The sequence below is a fragment of the Pinus tabuliformis genome, chromosome 2_1, assembly GCF_031772625.1.
Source record: "Pinus tabuliformis cultivar Carrire ecotype Pingquan chromosome 2_1, CPIR1, whole genome shotgun sequence".
Lineage (NCBI taxonomy): Eukaryota > Viridiplantae > Streptophyta > Pinopsida > Pinales > Pinaceae > Pinus > Pinus tabuliformis.
The window spans coordinates 344256575-344279653 of NC_142299.1; positions in this window are offsets into that span (position 1 = coordinate 344256575).

The window sequence follows — 23079 nt, forward strand, 5'->3', positions numbered from 1 at the left end:
ATATGACTTAAGCCTAACTACTGAGGGTAGACCCATCACTAGTTCCCTAGGATGCGTGCGTAGGTTCTTACCTTCCATCTTCAATATCCAACCCTCACAAAAGCAAGTATGCATCTACAATAAGATATTAGTGTGATAGTGTTATTTGATTGTCTCCTCGGCAACGATGCCAAAATGTTGGGGAAATTAATTTCTTAATAAATAAAACAACTAATCACCTAGACATTAATTATCAACCCGAGGAATGACTTTTTATTTCAAGGCAATCTGCAAAATATATGCAAGAAGTTACAAACATCTAATATTGGTTCTATATGATTGTGTTCTACATTATCAATCTCATTCGACAAGAAATAAAATGTAAGACTTGAAAAACAATACTAAATTTAAAAAGCAAAAAGTAAATGACAGGAAAATAATTATACTAATCACACGACTTGAATAATTACTAAATTAAATTACGCCTTGCTGAATTAGAAATTTAACCTATTGCACCCAACATAATTCAAATGCTAATCTAGAGCAACAAATTAAATGAAATCTAGAAATTGCAGGAAACAACAATTTTGTTCTAAGGGAACAAGAATGCAAATAATGACAAAGCAACAAAAACCATTTAACAAAGGGATCAACAAATGGAATGCTTCAAGAATAGTAAATGAGGAAACAACAAAGCAATTATGTAAGAAGTACTAAGTAACCACACTGAAACAACAAAAATATAACTAATCTACTAATAATTACATGACAGTACCTCAACCGGGAGGCAAGCCCAACCACTAGGAATCAATCTGTCAAAGAAAAGAACTCACATAATAAATTGAACAATCCAAACCATGTTGCTCAGCTTTGTATTAATGAAACTCAAGAATGATTACAATGTATGGATTTGATCCTTCAATATCTGATCTGCTCTATATGTGTTATCTCCCTTTTCTCTCTGATTTGTGTCTTTTAAATACACAAACATCAAAGGGAAATTTACAACAAACTGATTACAAAATGATTTCCCTTACAATTTAGATTGATTATAGAATCTCAATAAGAAAGATGAGATTTGAAATATCTTCCCATCAACATTCAGCTGGAAGTAAATCGAATCTGGAATTGCAATTGAGGCAATTTGGAAAATGGCCACAATAGAAAATCTGTGAAAATGGCCTTCGAAGAACCTTGCATTTCTCTCAAACTAGGTTGAATTTTGAAAAACTGCTCATTGGAAAACTGAATTGGTCCGTTCTGCACAAAACCTGTGTCTCAGAGTTTCAAGATTCATCTTCATTTGCCCGAAATGTCCAACACAAAACTATCACTTTTTATCCCAACAAATTTCTGAGTTGGAATATTTGATTATGAGCTGAAGATGAAATTTTCAATCTTGAAGAGATCTTGGAGGCTAAAATCATGAGTGATGTTATAAAAAAATCATTAATAAACCATCATTGGCAAAATCATGCATAATAATCTTCAATTTATTAAAAATAAAGGAGAATAAACATCACTAATCCACAAGAGCATGAATTATTATGAAATGGAATTATATGATAAATTATGATAAATGACATGATAAAGAATGGTAGGAATGGATGAAATATATGTTAATAAATGGTAATAATAATGACAATTTAGTGGCCCAACATAGAGTTAATTATAAATATTAATCATAAAATAGTTAAAGTTCATTAAGAGAAGAGAGTGGTGAATTAAAATAATATTAATAAGTTAAATCTAATGAAATTTAGAGAACCTCCATGTGGCAAGAGCCAACATAAGAATATCCATCTAAGAGGCATCTTGAGTTAAATTAGGAGGTAGTTAGGGGATCAAATATGAGACTTATCAGTTGAATTCAATAATGAACACAAATTTAGGAGTAGAAAAGGGGGATCAAGAGACAACTAGGAGAAGAAATAGGAAGTCTTGTTGGGATGTGAAAAAATAATATTTTTGAATTAAAATTTAAGTAAATAGTTTTGGAGAGCCTTGGTGAGAGCATGACACATGGGTGGGTGAATAATCAAATCCCTGGATTAACAAAATTAACTATATATGCCTGAATTGCCAAGTGTCACCTATGAAACCTCCTATAAAAGAAGGGGAAAGCCATGGGGGAAGGGACCTATTACTTACCCTATTATTAGATGGATGAGATTATGCCATTATGAGTGGCTACAAGCTATATTTGAGTTTGGTGAGGTGGAGGACATTAGAGAGGGGGCTCTTGAGGCAAGGACAACTCACCTCTATCAACTAGTGCACTTCTCCCATTGTACAATCCCATTGCAGCTCGAGGGTCCACGAGGAATAAGAGTACCCGAGGAGTAGACTGGGAGGTCAACCGTTAGGTCACTGCATTCAATCAAAACACACCAACATTCACACTTGGAAGAGGATGAAAGCAAGATAGGGCAACTAGTGGCAAGATAAAGATCAAATCTTGTGTCTGGGTGAATAGTACCTTTGTTATTTACAATATTATGTTATATGATTTTGTTGTGCATATAGTTAATAGAATGTAAAAGGATGAAATGTGTAATGTAGTGAAATTCATGGATGCATCATGTAAGTGCTTTCACATTTTTGAGTTGCCAATGATTATCTGTTTATGGATGCATTCCTAGTTTATTGTATTGTTCTTAAAAAAAAATAGGATAAGGTCGATCCTTACAAAAAGTAAAACAACAAAAGCATCTAAAATTAAGATCCTTGAAAATAGGTCATACTCACGTAAATAACACATTTACCATGAGTTACTACACAACATAATTTAAGAAGTATTTGCATAAAATGCGGAATATGAACAAGATGTTAATAAATATACTTACCATGAGTTACTTCCAACCATTATTTACGTGATCTTCAACACTTCAACAAATATGAGTAAAAATGTAAATGTGTAGGCTTACTAGGATTTTTTTTTTTTTTTTAACCACATGGTGAATCGGTAACTATCAAGTTTAATCCACGGGAGACCCAGGATTTAATTTACAAAGGAACATGATTTAATTTAAGAGACATGTATCTTGGGTATTTTGGGTATAAAATACACTTGAAATTTTTCATTTTATATACACACTTATCACTCACAAATATCTCTTTCACACATTGTGTTATCTACTTTATTTTCATGGTTATTAGCTGAATTTCTGAAGTGTGCATTATATGATGAAGATAAAAGAACTATAATATATATTCACAAGTAATTACCATAGTTCATAAATAAGCACCTGTATCAATTGTATAGAAAAATCAAGAACCAGTTCTCTAAGATGGTCATTTTGGCCCCATGTAAGAATATTATCATAGTCGAAGCCACCTTTAAACCCTTTGTTGAGCATTTTTGGGTTCGTTTTATGCTACCTTAGACCATTATTTTAGATAGGGATACCAAGTCCCTCAACACCTTTTGGTCAAGCCCATGGTCTCTCATGGATACCATGTTGACCACATCGACTACTTTTCATTCCCAATCAAATGGAATAATAGAAGTGGTAAAAAGGATGATTGCATATGGGACAAAATCCTTCCATGTGTCCAACATAGCTATATCATATCCCTCCAAATCTCTATTGGTCATAGTCATTTTTAGGTCTGTTTGGGCTTCCAACCATTGGCCCTAATTGATGTAGTTATTCCCATTTCATATTCACCAAAAAAGTCCTCCCATGCTCAAGTTCAGGCAAATAGGGCAACCAAATTTGTTGAATGGATCAACACCTCCAACAATAGGTCTATGATATCCTGCAACAATTCAATGTCAAGTACAAGTGATGACATGACCAATACAGGGTTCCACATAATTTTTATGTTGGTGGTAAGGTGTGGTTACATTTATAGAAGCAGTGATTTACAAGACACCATAGGAAGCTAAGACTACTTCAATATTCTCCTTACACGATTATAAATGTTGTGGATGAAAATGATTTTGAATTGAGCATTCCTCTCCTTGGTTTGCACTCAATATTTAATGTGGAGCTAATTCAACCATATTTTCCACCTTTTTTAAACACCTCAGATGCAGTTGAGGAATTGCCTCCCCATAGCACTCAATCATAACAACATTTAATAGTATACAATGGATCCAAACACCAAGAAAATGGATACCTTCCAACAACACACACAACTCTATCGGGTTGTCAAAGCAAGGCAACTTCTTCACCAAGGAAAGTGGTTCACCAAGAGCCAAATTTAGTAGATTTTTTTTCATGTGATGAGAGTAATGCAAAGGATATAATTTCTTCCTAAGAGGACTATCGATGGTAACCCACCTCTTCCACCATCTTATTGATTCTCTATTTTTGGGTCCCAAACGTTCAACCCTATTTTGAAGGCTTAAACAATGTTTTATTGCAATTCAAGGGACTAGGGATTGCAATGTCATATCCTATCCTCATTCAAATGTTCTAGTCCTTGAATAGTTCTATCCAACGAGTTATTGTTCAACCCAAATTGATATTGTATACAAAATTTGTGCCTCAAGAAGTTGATGTACCAACTAACCACCTCAAGGCCCACAAACCTTTTGGCCTTTCATCTTCTAGGGTTTGGTTTTTGGACCTCTAGGGATATTTCTTTATGTTGCAAGGCTATTCAGGCCTCTTGTAATAGATCTTGTGAAAGCACATAGCTACTATCTCTTTGTTCAGAGATATCTACGTCATTCTAGCTAGATTGTGTTCTACAATATTTAGTTATTTCAGTTATTAGTAGAAGTTGGTTTTTTGTCATATTATAATAATCTTTGTTATATTTATATTTGTGTATTCCATTTACTTTCCCATATTTCATTTCATTCCTTGTACAACCTAGATCATAAGCATGTCTAAAAGGGAATCCTAAATAATAAATTATGTAACAGTGAACCAGACTTCCCTTTTGCAGGATCATCATATCCTTTACCATGCCTTCCAATATGTCAATTCCCACTATATCCACTTCTACCATGGGTTAAAACTTCTCCTCCTGCTTATGAAACCCTTCAATCTCATTATGCCAAACCACATCCTTCTTATGTCTAGAGCCTCACTTCTCTCCAAGTAATTCTAAAGATTTACTAGATGATCTTCTTCCTAGAGGCTTGTGCCAAGTACACGGGTATCTACATCAAGCTTCTATAATGTCAAATCAACTTGTTAATTAAAGTGCAAAGACGGAAAAGTTTGAAAAAAAACTATATCATTTACCATTACATCATTGACCTTATTGAATCATTGACAACTATTGATATATTAAACCTCACAACTTATAGCTCATTTATCATTATAGATACAACAAATCTTAAGGATTCACATGCATCTAGGAGATACTAGATAGAAAACTTCATCCTTTAAACCTAGCCTCATTTGAGATTAAGAATAAACTAAAAATAAAACCTTAAAGAGATTATTTAAACACCCTCAAATAAATCATTCATGTAAGCAACCTACTCTATCTACATCTTCTTAAACAATAAACAAATATCCTTGAAAAAATATCCTAAAAATAAAGATCATTTAAACACCCTCAAATAAATGATTCATACCATTCATATAAATATTATTGTTTATTATTATAAACAATGAGCAAATGTCATAACTATATTTACTAATAAAATGAAATACTCATAACTCATCCTTTATACTAACCAGCCAAACATCTATCAACAAACTATTCAAAATTTTATACTTTTAATTTTAATCTTTTATATATCTTGATAATTCGACATGCCCATCCATATTTGAAAAACCATAATATTGGGTTAATAAGCCAACATCATGGTAGAAATGCGTTAGAGACTGAGATTTCAAATTCCTAATTTGTACTTTTTATTTTATTTTTTATAACTTCGTAATGCCACATGTCCATCCGTACCCAACGGCCATAAAATTGGGTTGATGAGCCAGCATCACGCTGGAGATGAGTTAGAAATTTTTTATTCAAAGTGAGTTCTTGGATTATTTTTATTTCGACTAAATTTTAATATCAACTTTTTAATAGTTGCTAAAAATATATAAATATAACTCATAGTTTAGTTTACAATAGAGATATTTGGGAACTACAAAAATTTAGATTCCAGACTGCAACGAAACACTTATTTATTTAATCATACTACTATGGACTATATATTAAAAACAAACCACCATCCCCTGTGACTCAACTAACTCTAACCATTAAAGACAAACCACCATCCCTACCATTCAACTAACTATAACCCTATATTAAAAACAAACTACCATCCTTACCACTCAACTAACTATAACCATATATTAAATACAAACCACCGTCCCCTACCACTCAACTAAACACCCTAATGAGTTATGATGTCCGTTGAAGTTAAAGTTATGTGGGTTGGAGATAAGACGGGGTTATTAGCGTATCTCGAAGACGGGGAACACTCGCCATATCAAGGGTCGGCTCATTGACTCCCTTATAAACACCGGGTCCACACTCGTATCATTTCTACTGGAAAGATGTTTGCTATTTATAGAACAGCGAGATGATCTCATAATGCAAATCACTAAACTTGCAGTTTCTTTATTATTTGCCTTGACAGTGCCTCTACCCTAGCGAAGCTTCAATTTAGAAATTTGTAGAAACATCAGAGAGAAACAATATTGAGAAACAGCAATCACTAACAGCCATTTTGTAGAAGCGTCCGGGAGAAACAATATTCAGAAGAAAGATTTTAGTAGCAATTTTGGCAGAGCAAAAGCCTGTCATTTTGTTATCCTGATAGAAGAGGTATTCTATATCTTTGGAGCGGTTATTTTTTCTTTATATTTGCTTTTGTCAATGCGAGAGTTAGGGCTACATAGCTAAAGATTATTCAGTTATATTTTTTCTTTAATTTTATCACTGAGATTGACAGGGCTGTTATCAAAGATTGTTGTGTGTGTCCACAGTTTTGCTGTTTTTAAAGTTCAGTTTGTTCTTTTATGTAGAGAAAGATTTTACTAGCAATTTTGGCAGAGCAAAAGCCTGTCATTTTGTTATCCTGGTAGAAGAGGTATAGTATATCTTTGGAGCGGTTATTTTTTCTTTATATTTGCTTTTGTTAATGCGAGAGTTAGGGCTGCATAGCTAAGGATTATTCAGTTACATTTTTTCTTTAATTTTATCACTGAGATTGACAGGGCTGTTATCAAAGATTGTTGTGTGTGTCCACTGTTTTGCTGTTTTTAAAGTTCAGTTTGTTCTTTTATTTAGAGTATTTGCATACTTGCAGACAGTTTAACTGCAAATTAGTTTCCTCCGGAAATTCTAAGGGGTTCTTAACTTCGTTGGAATGTGCTAATGCACTGGCAATTTCTTTAACCTGTGTTCAGTAGCATTTACATGTTTAGAGGCAGTAGCCGTCTGCAGTTAGCAATAAGAAGTGCTTTTCATCGTTTGTGGCAGGCAGCTCACCATAGCGAACAAAATGGGCGGGCGGAAAAGGTCTTCTCAGAAAACAAATGCTAAGATTGCAAACGGACAAGATTCCTCGAGAGAAGGGAACTCTCCAAAGATCGAAGATGATAATATGTCGAAGCTGCAGAATCTAAATCAAATCCTTCTTAATGAAATCAAAAGCTTAAGAGATGAAAAGACTATTTTGTCAGAAAATCTCACTCAAATGAGTTCACAATTTGAAGCTGAAAGCAAAATGAAAGATAAGTCGAAAGAAGTTGAGAAAGAATTGCGTAAAGAACTTGCAAAGAAAGATACGGAACATGAAGTTTTTATCTCAAAAGTTGAGACTCAATTGCAGGAAGCTCAACACAAAATTCAAGCGATATCTGCAGAATCGGAGGCAACATTTAAAGCTTGGGAACTGGAAAAGGATGTACTTCTATCACAAATTGTAGATGCAAGAAACGAGACTGCGGCGATCACTCGGGAATTACTTCAAAAGCATGATCATACATCGAAGTTGGAGAACCTCAATCAAAACCTTGCTAAAGAAATCGAAAGCTTAAGACAACAAAAGATTCTTTTGTCAGAAAATGTCACTCATCTGAGGTCACAAATTGAAGCTGAAAGCAAACTGAAAAATGAGTGGAAAAATGCTGAGAAGGAACTGAGAGAACAACTTGCAAAGAAAGAGGCTGAACATGAAGCTGCTATCTCTAAAGCTGGTATTCAATTGCAGGAAGCTCAGCACAAAATTAAGGTGATATGTACAGAAGTTCGGGCAACACGTGAAGCTTGGGAATTGGAGAAGGATGAGCTTTTATCACGGATTGCGGATGCAAACAAAATGAAAGATGAGCTGGAGCAAATTGAGAAAGAATTGAGAGAACTTGCGAAGAAAGCGACGGAACATGAAGCTGCTACTCCTAAAGCAGGTATTCAATTGCAGGAAGCTCAGCACAAAATTCATGCAATATCTGCAGAATCAGAGGCAACACGCAAAGCTTGGGAATTGGAAAAGAGTGAGCTTTTATCACAGATTGTAGCAGCGAGAAAGGAGACTGAGTCGATGACTGAGGAGCTAGTTCGAAAAAATGAGCAAGACCGACATTTGTGCGACGCTGACAAGAGAAAATCTGAAGATACCCTTTCAGAACTGCAAACTAAGTTCGAAGTGACGGCTACAGAAAACAAGATACTGGGACATATAAATGAAGATTTAAGTTCTCAGGTGTTGTCTTTGATGGACCAGTTGAGGGAATGTAATGTTAAACTAATTTGCTTGGAAGATGAGAAACAGATGACCAAGGCAGTGCCTGCCAGTAATGTAGAGACGTTGCAAGCTATGCTTACACAAAAAACAACAATGGAAAAGGAAATTGAACGTCTACAGAAGAAGGTTGATTGTACAGAGAGTTTGCTAGAATCAGAGAAGCAAGGAGTTGAAAAAGGAATGGTTGAAAATGGTAGACTTAACAAGCAAGTTGAGGTGTTGAGTAGAAAAATCGGAGAACAGCTGCAGACACATGTCAGCCAAGTTCAGGGAAAGGGAGGGCAAGAGAGGGAATTTGAATCCATTCATGCAGATGAAAAAGGATTACACTGTCAGTTGTCGAAGGACAAAGAAGAGAAGCGAAAATCAGAGGAGAGAGAGGACATGTATTATTCCATGTACATTTGATCAAAACCAATAATACTCTTGTATATATATAATGCGACTAGTTTTTAGACTGCTTGTACATTTATAATGCGACTAGTTTTTAGAGTGCTTGTCATTTGCTTGTACATTTCGAATCTATATGTTGTACGTAAGAAATATATCAATGTTATAGTATCTTTACCATCATTTTACCTCGTATCAAACTTAAAAGTTGTGTAGTTTTTTTATGTGATGAGGAACCTTTGATGGTGTGGATTTCAGAGGATGAATAATCATGATTTGATTCAAGATTTTTGTTTTTCACATTTGTTAAAATTTTATCCATATGGGATTGATAATTTTGTTTTCTTGTTTGGGGTTTTGGATTTACTGTACTTACTTACCAAAAAAAAGTAATTTTGTTCTCCCTATTTTCATGAATTCTTTGGGTTTTTCCTTTATTTTTTATTTATCATTTTTCAACTAATTTAATTAAGCAAAAAAATCAGCTACTTAGAATTTATAACATAAGGAAAAATTAATAGAAAATATTTAAAAAGAAATATCAAAGAAATTTATGTATCACTTAAATGCATCCTATGCCTAAAAAATCGTGAAAACAATTTTTTTTAGAGCCATATCACTTTGCATTTAAGCCTCCATGTTTTTTTCCTTATGAATAAGTAGCTTCCTTTCCTCTATTCCAACTTCCTAAACCTAACTATCTCACTTCTCCATAACTCTTCAATTTCAATTTCAATAAAAGATAATCTTAAGTCATCCTACACTTTTTTGATAGGCCAAAGTTGCCACAACCTTCTTAGTGGGCTTTAGATTTATTTCAATTAACAAATTTTCTCATTCCTTGAGTTATCCATAATAAGGAATCTACAACTATAGCATTTGATATAAGAATTTCCTTATTTGTAATACTCCCTTTCTTGATCTAGTTGAAATGGACAAAATTTGTCCATGGTATTAGCCCATTGTATTTGCTTTTGGTTTTCGAGGGAAAATAATAAAATGGGGTCTTTAGAGAGTCCATCAAGCCTATAAAAGAGGATAGAAGCTAAGCATTTATAGAATTCAAGTTTATCTATCTTGTTAAGTTTTTCTTGAGAACTTGGTGTGGTCAGTTCCAGTTTGATCCTAGGGATGACGAAACCCTGTGGGCGTTATTTTTGTTTGATGGATCCATCTAGGGCCCACTATTGTGCTTCAATGCATTTGGCTTCTCTTTGATAAGAAGTCGTGCATGTCATTTGCAGGTGTTCTAATTTGATTTGTATGGACATGTATCTCATTTTCAGCTATTAATATAAATGAGAGGATGCATTTCTGCATCCCTTTGTGTTCTTGTTCCCGTTGCAAGTTTATTTGTTTTAATCAAAACATTGAAATGTCCTAGATCGAAATCTTGCAGAGCATGGACGAAGGGTCATAGCAACCACAAATACAGTTTGAGTTAATTGGTGAATTTCTTGCAATGGTCGCAACCATTTACTAACTGCCTCCTTTGTAAAATCCTCGACACAAATTGACAACTGCAAGGCAAGTTTTGATAAAAATGGCTTCTCAGGATTTTTACAAGAACTTTACTCGGATTTGGTTGGGTATGAATCAGCTGGATTACGCCCACCATTGCAGATTGGAGGCTATGAATTTTGGTTGACTAGAAGTGATCTACTTGCAGTTCAGAGAAACTAATTCATAGAATCACATAACAAAGAAAAGAAGATAACATAACAACTCTTTGGAAATATCATCATTTGTAATAAATGAGGGAGAAACGAGCATTTTATAAACAATGCAAACATTCTCCTTATTTTAAATTTTGTAATTACAAAAGATATTGCATAAAAATCAAATACATTATTAGATAAAGAAAATACATTGAGATGTTTCCTTCTTTCCTAGTTTTTTAGATGTTTCTGTCTTTTCTACTCTTGGATGTTTCCAAGGAAAGGAGTGTTTTTTCTTGGTTTCCCAATCAGTCAGAAGTTTTTTATTTGTGTGCCTGTCTTCGTCGCCCAATTCATTCTTGTTTAGAGCAGGAACGTCCCTGCTTCCTCCAACAAATGAGGGAAAGTGCGTTGCAATGTTTCGACAATGATCCATTTTGCCTGTGCTAGTGTGTGTCCCTTCCGACCAACCAGATATGATAAGTAAGGCTGCTGACATGTATTCCTTTTCCTGGAGTCAAGAATTGTATCGTTGAGTAGAGGAGGCTGAAAATATGGAATATTATCTACCGGATGATGAACTGTAACAGATTCCTCAAGGAGAGGTGGTTCAAAGAGCTTGAGATTATTAACATTAAGCACATCGTGGATGCCAAGCTGGGAAGGCAAGTCCAAGCGATATGCATTGTCGCCAATGTGTTCCAGAACAGTATAGGGGCCATATCGCAGAGGGTGCAGCTTATGGTGGTGGCCCTTGAAGTGTTGCTTGTCCAACAAGAGCCAGACACGATCTCCAGGTTGAAAAGACAACGATGTTCATTGCTTGTCATGCCTTTGTTTGGCGCGATCTTGGGTTGCCTATAAAGCAATAGTTACTTGAGTTTGGCATTGAGATATGGAGTGTATGAAATGCTGAGCTGATTTTTGTTCCTGTTGTTGATGTGCAGACCCAGAAGGGGTGATAGTCAGTGGCATCTCAGAGGGTGCACTTGGCTGAAACCCAAAACAAACCTCAAAAGGGGAGAAACCAGTTGAGGAGTGTGTGGCCCTATTGTAACTATGTTGAATGATGTGCAAATATGTATCCCATTATAATGAGTGAACCAAAGTGCGGTTGACAACTTCAATTTGTCCATTTGTTTGTGGGTGAAAGGCAGTGGAGAAACGAAGTTGGCAACCCAACAAAGACCAAAGAGTACACCAAAATGTACTGAGAAAACGAGCGTCAAACATGTTGGAAGAAGAGATCTGAGGTCTGAGCAACAGAGGTATTCTTATGACAAGGAAGAAAGATAACCATCTTGGAGAAACGACATACCACTACCCAATTAGCATCATGTTTACGGAAAGTAGTAGGAAGACCACTAAAAATTTCCATGGAAATGGATTCCCAAGGACGAGAGGGAATTGGTAATGGTTGATACAAGCCATCCTTACTGTTTAATGGCTTTCTTTGTGAACAAAGAGAACATGCGCGAATAAATTTTTCCACTTGCTTGGGTAAGGTAGGCCAATAGAAGTGGCAGTGAAGATTGAGAATGGTCTTGGTTGTGCCAAAATTCCCTCTGCATGAAGAGGAATGTGCTTCATGGATGAGAAGGAGACGATCATCAGATTGTGGCACACAGAGTTGGTTAAGTTTATACAACCAACCATCACGAATGGTATAATCAAGAAAGGGAGTTTGGTTGATGATTGTAGGTTGCTGCAAAGCTTCCCATATCTCCCCAAAGACCAGATATGTTGCATACATATATTTCTAGGCATCATATGCAGCACAACACACCTCTAGAATGTGTAGGACCTTATTAGGTGATTGGCTTAACAAATCAGCCATTTTATTTGTTGTCCCCTTCTTAAATTTAATCACCAGATGGAATTGTTGAATGTAAGAAACCCACTTTAGATGGTGTTTCTCTTGAATCTTGTGTTGTGAGTTGATGAAGATTAGTGGATGATGATCTCTATGGAGGATGGTCTCTTTGCCAAGAATGTAATGGCATAACTTCAAAGCTTGCACTAGACTATAGAATTCCTTATCATATGTGTTGTACATGAGCTTAGCATCCACAAGTGCCTAAGAATGGTATGCCATAGGGTGGCCTCCCTGTTTAAGAACAACCCCAATGGTGAATTGAGAGGCATCAGTTTCCAGCTCAAATGGTTGATTCATATCTGGTAAGCGAAGAACAGGGGCTGAGCATAATGCATTCTTGAGTTGATCAAACTGGCGCTTAGATTCGACATCCCAAATAAACTTTGCATGATTTGACAACTGGTGCAAAGGGCAAGCCAACTGTGAGAAATGAGAGAAAAATTTTCTATAGAAATTAATACCTCCCATGAAGCTCTTGAGGTCATGTGCATTGGAAGGTGCTGGCTATTGTGCCAAAGCCTATACCCGAGATGGATCTGGGTGAACCCTTATGTTGTCAATAATAAATCCCAAATATTGAACTGATGTTTGTCCAAAATAGGATTTCTTCTCTTTGACATGAAGTTGATGTGTTCACAATAACTCAAGTATGATGCGAACGTGCTGAAGATGGTCTTCCCAAGATTTATTGAATACCAAAATATCATCAAGGTAAATGACCACAAACTTACCCAAGTGTGCCCTGAAAACATCATTAATGAATCTCATAAAAGTGGTCGGTGCATTGGTCAGTCCAAATGGCATAACCAACCATTCAAATAGCCCAAAATTTGTTTTGAAAGCAGCTTTCCATGTGTTGGATGCATGCATGCGAACTTGATGGTAGCCTGCAGTCAAATCCATATTTATGAAGAAACAAGCCCCATGTAAGTGGTCCAACAAATCCTCAATGTGGGGTAGGGGTAGTGGTTTTTAACAGTGGCTTTATTAATGGCCCGGTAGTCTGTCACGAGGCGCCATTCAGAAGTATCATTTTTGGGAATAATAAAATATGGAGATGCACATGGAGAGGATAAGTTTGAATATGATCGAATGTCAACAATTGTTCAATTTGGCGTTCGATTTCAATGGCCTCTCAAGGAGCGATGCAATAAGATGGGGTATTGGGTAAGTGTTAAACAGACATGGATAGAAAGACAATAGGAAGATAAATCAGTGAGTGCAATTTTTATTAACAAAAGATGTACATTTATAGTACAATAGGTGACTCTTGGGATTCAGATCCCAAGGTCTCTTGGACTGCTTTGTCCATTCAACTTCCACGCTAACCCTTTAGGATTAGGTGTCCAACATTCCCCCCCTTAATCCGAAGGGTTATGTATGAGTCCAAGAAGAGAGCTGTAATACAAAATGTGCAAAAAATGCATGGCAGCACTAGGCTGAATGTGCTCTATGAAATGTTGGTAAAAAGAACGGCGGTGGTTTAAGGATGACCACCAACACTGGAACGCTTAGTGCAGTTCCCGGAACTCTTCCAAAACTGGCAAGAAACTAAAGTTTTATGCTAGAGGAAGTGATCCTATTGTTTTAAAGAGGGAAACCTTCAACCATAAAAGGGAGGTCTCACCCCGCATAAAAGGTAAAACTTCAACCTGAAAAGGGAAGTCTCAACCTGTGATGGTTTAAGGATAACCAACAACTCTGGAATGCTTAATGCAATTCCTGGAACTCTTCCAAAACTAGCAAGAAGCTGGAGTCTTCTGCTAGAGGAAGTGTTCTCAATCTGTGTTCACGGGCATCTTTGTCTCTGGCTGCAACTCTGAAACTGGTGTGGCATGTTGTGGCTCAGGCTTGCTTGATGTGACTTTGAAGCTTGTAGATGACCATCATTTCCCCCCCTATCAGATACAAGGTGAGAAGATGGAGAAAACTCAACTGCAAGACTGTTTAATACTCTGGAACAAGTTTTGACATGTGTTTGGAATATCTTCTTGGTTGTTGATGCCCATTGCCAAGAAGCGATCCATCCAAGATGAATCTTTGTTCTTGCAGGACGTTTGTTTCTGAAGCATCTGTGTGAAGAATGGTTGGTTTTATGACAGTGCTTACATGGATGAAGATCAAAACAGTGATCTTTCAAATGGCCAACTCGATCACAGTGTTGGCATTTCATGATCTGTTGTTTTTTTTGTTGTTGTTGTTGCTGTAGAAGAGGGGCAGAATCTAGAACAGCTGAAGCTGAACTGTCATGAGAAGCAGGTGAACTGTCATCAATGAATCCAGCACTCTGAAACTGAATGGGCTTTGAGTAGTCTGGAATATGAAAGGACAAGTCCTTGTCATATCCAAGACCAGTTTTGTGCTTGTTGTGGACAAGCTGTTCCCAAGGTCTGATGATGGGCTTGGGAAGTGCAGACTGAACCTTTGCATCTGCATGTAACTTTGCTGCTTTATCTGAATGAACTGTAACATTATTGACTTGCTGTTTATGGGAGTCTGCCTCATTGTTCTGAACAGAAACAGGTTCAGAATGATGACTCCACTACTGTAATTCTTCCTGCTGCAGTTGTGATTCAAGCTGCAAAAACTCTATCTTTTCTTGTGCATTTTGTAAACATGTCTGAATTTCTGAGAGAGATTCTTTGCTGATTTGTAATGTGTCATCAACAGTCGATAATATCAAAGTTTTAAGGAACTGTAATACTTCACTGGTTCTGACCATTTTTCCTTTAATGTCTGATTTACACCTTTTAAAAACTGATCATAACTATGAACAAATGTATAAGCAGTACCCACTCACAATACTATGTCAAGAATCTTTTCCTTATCGCTGAAAATGCATTGCTAGAGTAATGTTGTTTGAGGCAGCCGCTGAAATTCCATTTTGCAGTAGAATACTTTGAAAACAATGCTACGGTACACGAGATTTTGTCTAATAGTGCCCTACAGTGACCATCATTTAAAAAACAACGCTCATTCAAAATTAAAATAGCGCATTCAATATATATATCACATATATCACCGTATATATCACTTTAAAACAGTTCAAATTCGATATCAGGTAGCTTGTCTAGTCAAAGAGGCGCCCACTTACATCCATCCATTAAATTCAACCTCAAATCAAAGAGGCTTCTTTATCAATAATAACTGAATCGGGTAAATAGTGTAGGGTGCATAAATTATTCCTTACTGACACAATTCCCTAGGAGGCGACGCATCAAACTCCTCAAACAATTATCAACAACTACCCACGACAGTAGCTGCCAAAGTTTTTACAAAATTTTCTTCTTCGGCCAAAAAAGGCGAACGATAAACCAGACCATCACTATAAGTCTCAAACACTTGAGAGCTGGCCTATTCACTTCTCTATCTCAATATGTGTGTATATATGACTGTACATTAATAAAATGTATATATATAGAGATATATATATTCCTGTGTATCTAGACCAGATTTTGCCTTTGCCTTTCTCAATCTAGCTAGCTATGAATCGACGAGAGTCTCTCTTGAGGCTTGAATAAATTTACACAGAATAATCACGTCTCGAATCAATCAGCCCCCACAAAAAACAAAAGACCAACACAGACGCCATTTCTGTCTTAAAAGGTAAAAGAACAGACTAAAAACGGGCCAAAAAAAATAAAAAAGAGAACAGGTCACCCAAGCTCATGCAACGGCTTTCACAGGTTTCATGAATCTGAAGTAGAATGCCTGATTGCTGTTGTTGAAGAATTTGGAACCGGAAGGTGGAAGGATGTCAATATATACTTTTCATTTTTCGTCATTTGAGGAAGAGATCCGTTTCTACTACTGGTCTTCGCAACGCTCGGCCGATGAAAAAACTCTAGGTTACGCAGCTACCAAGCTTCTTGAATAGCCTCCCATCATATATTGAAATACTCTGTAGTCGTTCCCAGAAATACTCTCATTCCAAGAGCAATGGTTGCAGACAATGGCCTGCTGGGAGAATTTCAGTTGAGTTGAATACCGGCGGCCCGTTGTGGAGTTCCAAGCCTTGCAGTATGCGTTATGCGTTATGGATGCGTTATGCGTTATGGACAGAGGTGGTGCATAAACTTATGAAACGTATGACTGTCACTTGAATGTCAGAGAATGCAGATGCGTTATGCGTTATGGACAGAGGGGGTGCATAAACGTATGAAACGTATGACTGTCACTTGAATGTCAGTACCATATGCAACTGTTATGTCTCGCCCCCAGGTTTCATTCAATGTCAGTACCTTATTGAAAACTGTCGTTTGTCCTCTTAGTCTCTCAAGATTTTCGAAATTCTAGGCCTAGTTGAAGGAATGCCAATCGTTGTTTTCGAGGCCATCTGCATCATTATTCTGCCTGCAAGACACATGCTCAACCCTACATCTTTGAAATATTCTTTGGAGTTGAAATATGGCGTTATAATACCTTTCAAGCCTCTGATCCCTCCTTAAAACTACACAGAGAATCAATTCTTCTTCATCGCATGATATTTACACATTATTCACAGCGTTTCTCTTCATATTTTTCCTCTCATGCCGCAGTCCTCGCTTACTTGTTGGTTGTCAGAATGAGTTCATGCCCCACAATGTTAATTCCTTGCAACACGATATATCAGAAGATAGGGCGTGCAGAGCAATATAGGTGGTATCCGAGTAGAGTAGGGCATTACAACACGGAAGCACAGAAGTGTTTTGAAATGCTTATGACAGGGAGCAAGTCAAGTGGATACCAAATTTGCAGAAGTTTCAGAGGACGGTGGGCTGAGAGAGGACCATGGTATATCCTTCAGACTTGATTAACCAAGGGGACTGGACAGTCCAACATGCACCATCGATTTGGCCGATTCCAAGGGATTTAAAATAGCGATTCAACAACAACCACAAAACATATGAAATTCACTGGTAGAATTTTGACTATCGTAAATTTAGACTCATTGGATTCACCAGCACAACATTCAATTCAAGATTTGTAACATGTTTTCTAGGCATACCACGACCATCAAGGTTTTAGCGCAGAGATGCATTCAAACGTTTTGTATTCCCATAAAGTACTCTCATAATTCAAGCTCAACCAACAATATGATTGCACCCAGAATTCACAATCCACATAACATTAATGGTCAAAGCATAGGTTTGGTGACTAAAACACAACAAAAAAGGCCACAAGAAAACAGTGACTCAAATATGAGCAGCCCAGGAGATCGCCTGCTCTGATACCATGTTAAACAGACATGGATAGCAAGACAATAGGAAGATAAATCAGTGAGTGCAATTTTTATTAACAAAAGATGTACATTTATAGTACAATAGGTGACTCTTGGGATTCAGATCCCAAGGTCTCTTGGACTGCTTTGTCCATTCAACTTCCACGCTAACCCTTTAGGATTAGGTGTCCAACAATAAGGAAGCACCAGGAATAAGATTAATTTTGTGTTCAACAGAGCGTGTTGGAGGTAGCCCTGTGGGTTGGGTGAAGACATCTACAAATTCTTGGAGTAGAGGAGCCATTGCAGGAGGGACTGGATTGGTGAGGTTTTCTAGCTTCACAGGGCGAACCAAGCACAAAGAAACACATAGGTTTAAATTGCCTCTCGTAATGGGAGATTTTCCAGTAGAAGGTTGGGTTGATCTGCGAGCTAAGGATGTGAGCACATAGGTGTGGCCATCATGCTGCAAGTGGTATTGATGATCTTTAGCATGATAAACAACATGTCGAGCTTCTTGGTATGGAATTCCCAGTAACAAATCGGCACAATCAAGAGGAGAAACATCACATACCACAACATTGCGAAAAGGGCTAATAGTAAAGGTTGCAACACATCGTTGGGAGATGCTAAGATGAGGACCGTCATTTTGGACCTAACCGAGCTGATAAGGGTGTGGAGTGGTGGGAAGGCAAAGGCGTTGAACCAAGTCTTATGCCACAAGATTATTTTGAATGCCATTGTTGAGAATAAGAGTGGCTAACTCATGTTTAATTTGACAATTATGGGTAAATAGAGGTGCACCAGAGGTGTTTGTTGCATTAGAAGTCATGAGGATGAGAGAGGGGTCTACTTCGATAGGGTTGTCGAGAGAAAAAACTGCAAAAGGGGTAGTGGCATTTGGTTGCTCGACCTCAGTAATAAGAGTCTTGTTAGGGCGTAGATTTTTCAGTACTTTACAACTTGCAAAATCATGTGAGTTGCTCTTATGAAATGTACACTAGGGGGTATTGTGAGGTGTGGGGGATGAGGCAGAGGCTATATTAGAAGAACCAAAGGGAGATGGACCATTTATAGCTTGAGGAGATCAGATTCGAGGACCCACTTTGCGTTCCATAGCCAGGGCTCAAATAAATGCCTTGTCCAATGAAGTAATATCAAACAAATCAACTTCTTAGCAAGAAAGCATTAGCAAACCAGAATTAAATTTGATAATTAGTACCTCTTCTAGATCATAGATATGGAGTTGAATGCACAACTTGTAGAAGACATCAATGTAAGCTTGCACTGATTTATTTGGTAGTTGTCGAAGTTGTAACCATTTGGCAAGGAGATTTTGGATATATCCTAGGGGATAGAAGCGTTCTCTTAAGGCCTGGAAAAAGTTATCCCAAGATGTGATAGGTGTCGATCTGTTCTCTGTTGGTTCTCCAAGTTCGACAACCAAGGACATATTCTCCAAATGAGTATCCCACCATGTTTGTGCCAGGCCTTCCAATTGTAGACTAGTGATTTGAAGTTTCATTTCCTCTTCCATAGTTGGACATGTTCTAAAATAGTTGGAGAGACTACGGAGCCAAGAATCGATAGCCTCACCATTCATTTGGCCTGAGAATTTGGGCAGCTGAAAGCATGTATCAAGCTACAATTTCCCTGGAGGGTGTCATTGTTGAAATTTAATTATCTCTTGAAGAGACATGGCTAAGTCATGGATTGGTGAGTCCGCAGTTGAGGGCTCTTGACAAGGAGGCATGATTTTCATCCACCAAATGGATTGAAATCTATGAGCCTAAAAAAAAAAATTCTTCGAAGAGGTGGATGGCTTCTAAGATCTTATGATATGATACCAATTGATCTACCTGCAGTTCTGAAAATCTAAACCACATAACAAAGAAAAGGGGATAACAAAACATCTCTCTAGAAATATCATCATTTATAATAAATGAGGGAGAGATGAGCATTTTATAAACAATGCAAACATTCTCCTTATTTTTAATTTTGTAATTATAAAAGATATTGCATGAAAATTAAATACATTATTAGATAAAGAAAATACATTGAGATGTTTCCTTATTTCCTAGTCTTTTAGATGTTTCCATATTTTCTACTCTTAGATGTTTCCAAGAAAAAGAGTGCTTTTTCTTGTTTGCCCAATCTGTAAGAAAATTCTGATTTGTGTGCCTGTCTTGGTTGCTTGAAGTTAAGGTCGAATCATTTTTACAAGAAGCATCACTTATAAACCTCCAGTACGCCAATCCCCACAGAGGTCGAGTAGCCTGTACTGTAACTAATTTTCAGAGGGAATACCGAGCTCTGCAACAACATATTTAAGTTTCATGTGCAAAGATTGTAGGTTGAAATTCACAAAGAGGAGGAAAGTTATTGAAGGCTGAATTGTTTCATGCACATTGGAGGAACCTTCAAAATTTCTAGTGCCAAAGGAGGTGTTTGATCTTTGTCATTAAGGAGGGCTGATTTTTTTTAAATGGGAGGTCGAATTTAATTTTGTCAGATGGGGCTTCAGATCAGTTTTCAAAAGGAAGCCATGCTCTCATCCAAAGAGGTCGAGTTTTCTATTTCCAAGGAGGATGAATTATGTATCGAAGCGGGGCCGAGTTTCTCCTGGGGGTGCAGGCCGAGCTCTTTCCTATCACTGTTGGATGAGTTAAGGGTACGTCGGGCATTTTTCCTTATTGGCATCATAAATATCAATCCCTTCTCTATGTGGTACAAGCATTTCCAGGCATTATTTCATTGTGGGTTTCTATGGCTGAAGGTAGTTTGTTTGCTAGAGTTTGTGTGCCGAATAAAGGAAGGTCAAGCCATTGTCCTGTAGAGGCCAAATCTACTTCCATTCCATTAATCTCTTGCTGGACGGACCTATGACTAATTTGGAATTGTGAAGTGAAATACTCCAATGGTCCAATACTCTTAATGGAGATGGAACTTCTATTGAGAAATGCAGGCATGGAAATTGTATGGATTAACAATGTTTCCTAAGGCCAAAATCATTGTGCGTTGGAAGTAGTTTTTGTGAATAAATCATTGAAACTACTCCAACAAGCTACTCTCTTTAACTCATGTGTCGCATTGTGTAACATTGCTTTCATTGGTGGGTCACATTCTAAATGTGATCGCAGATCGCTCCTTTTATGCATGAGCGGTGTTGTTTGAATAGGAAGTCAATTGGAATTGTCTTGTTTTCATTAGTGGGTTGCATTCTAATCCTATATCAGGTCACTCCCAAGATTTATATGCAATGTTATTCATAGAGGCTGACTTATTGGAAGTACTGTGATAAGCATTGAGTTGTTGCCCCAAATATAAAGACCAAATCGGAAGAAACTTTTTGATGCTTGTAATAGGGTTATTGAGTTGTCCTGTGCAAAAATTGTGGGTTGAATTTACTCACACTTACAGATGAGGACCAAATATTCAATAGTGTTGTACTCAAGCCAGACCGAGGTTTCCTTGAAAAGAATCACCTATAGCTGCTTTCATTCTTTGTTGTATATTGAAATATATATACAAGTCATAAATTCTGGGGAGCCTGTATATATCAGAAATTCATTTATTGGGTTATCCATTATTACTTCCACGTGTTCAATTTACTTGCATGTGTTCAATTTCCTTATGGAGGTTGAAGATTTATTTTTGTTTTCTTTCAAGCCTAGTATAGATCGATTTCTCAAAAGGGTGTAAATCGATTTTATTGAAGAAAGCTGAGGAGAAAGAAGGCTAAGTCATAATGTCATCACTTTACTTTTGGAAATGCCTCGAGAATCAACATGGTAATACACCAACTAGTCCTTTGGGATGCAATACTTCAGTGGATCAAAAATAGCAACAAATTCATGATCAAAAGAAAGAGCAAAACAAGAGGCCTTTCTCTCAGAAGATGTGTGCTATATTTCAACGGTCAAAGGATACCCATAAGGAAGATGTAAGAAGTGTCTCTTTGAAATTGGATCCAAAATGCAGAGAACAAAGTCAGAAGATGGCCTCCTACTGTTAGACACATTATACATAGCTTTATGTCTCACAGAGAAATAAGATTGGAAAGGGTCAAGTTGGGCCTTGAAGCCATCCATGCTTACTTTGATACAACCTAGGTTCCTGGAGCATTCTTGTGAAAAGGTTAAACTCATAGTCGTTTCTTGTCTCGGTAAAATATTAGCTTTGAAAGTGTAGCTAATGGGAGGAGCCCTCCAAGGATTGGACAATATCAACCTTCTTACTTTCTTTCAGAGGTGAAAAATTTTAGAATGCATGGAAAAATCCAGATTTGTTATACTTATGTTGGATCTAGAATGTGATGACTTAATCATTCAAATGCTTCAATGCTTTTGCACCAACATTACAACATCTCATCCAAAATTTGTCAAAACACACATGAAAAATATCCATGTCCCTAATCTTAGGGGAAGATAAGGCCATTTTCAAACAATTGAGGTCCAAATCGTTGGCCATTTGGAGGAAGGAGCTAATTGCATGACCTGTTTCCTATGAACTAGTTGAGGGGTTGGTCAAACATAACATCAAACTACTTAAAAGGAAGGTGACCAAGGAGGAACTAATAAGGACTTGTTGTTGAAATATGGCAACAAGAATATTCCAATTTAATTTGTCCTTGAATTAAATTATGAATTAAAATCAAATTTAGTCTTAACAACTACTTGGAAATAATTAATTTATTTATTTTTAAATTAATTAGTTGGAGAAATTCAAGTTAGAAGTCTTTCTAAAGTCACGCAAGAGTTATCCCTTAAATTAAGGAGATAAGATTGAGTTATATTTGAGTTGTAATTAGTTAACTCAGTTTACTGAGTTAAGTCCAGTTAAATTAGTTCCAAGCTGTTTGAGGAACTAATAGTGATTTAACAGTCAGTTGATGTATTAATGCACTCAACTAGTGCTACTCCAGTTAACTGAAGATTCCCTCATCAGAAACTCATGCATGTCTATTCTGAGAAAGACCCAGTTGAGATTAATGTTCAAGGACATTGTACGATCAGTTGCACGTGTTTTCTTATGGAGAAAATTCATGCATGCAATCAAGGATTCATCCTTGAGGATTGCAAAATTTTGAAGGTTTGTTTTTCCACTTGGTAATAGGCTAATCATCCACAAGGAACAACTCAACGAAATAGGAGCTTGGAGGGCAGAGAGGAAGGCTGGAGAGAAGCCTAGATTTCCTGTGAACATATGTGAGGATTGTACTGAGAGCTAGCTAGTTGTGAGAGCTAATGGTTTGTATAATTCCAATGTATTTCTGCCATGTATGATAATACAATAGTGTGGGGTTTTTATA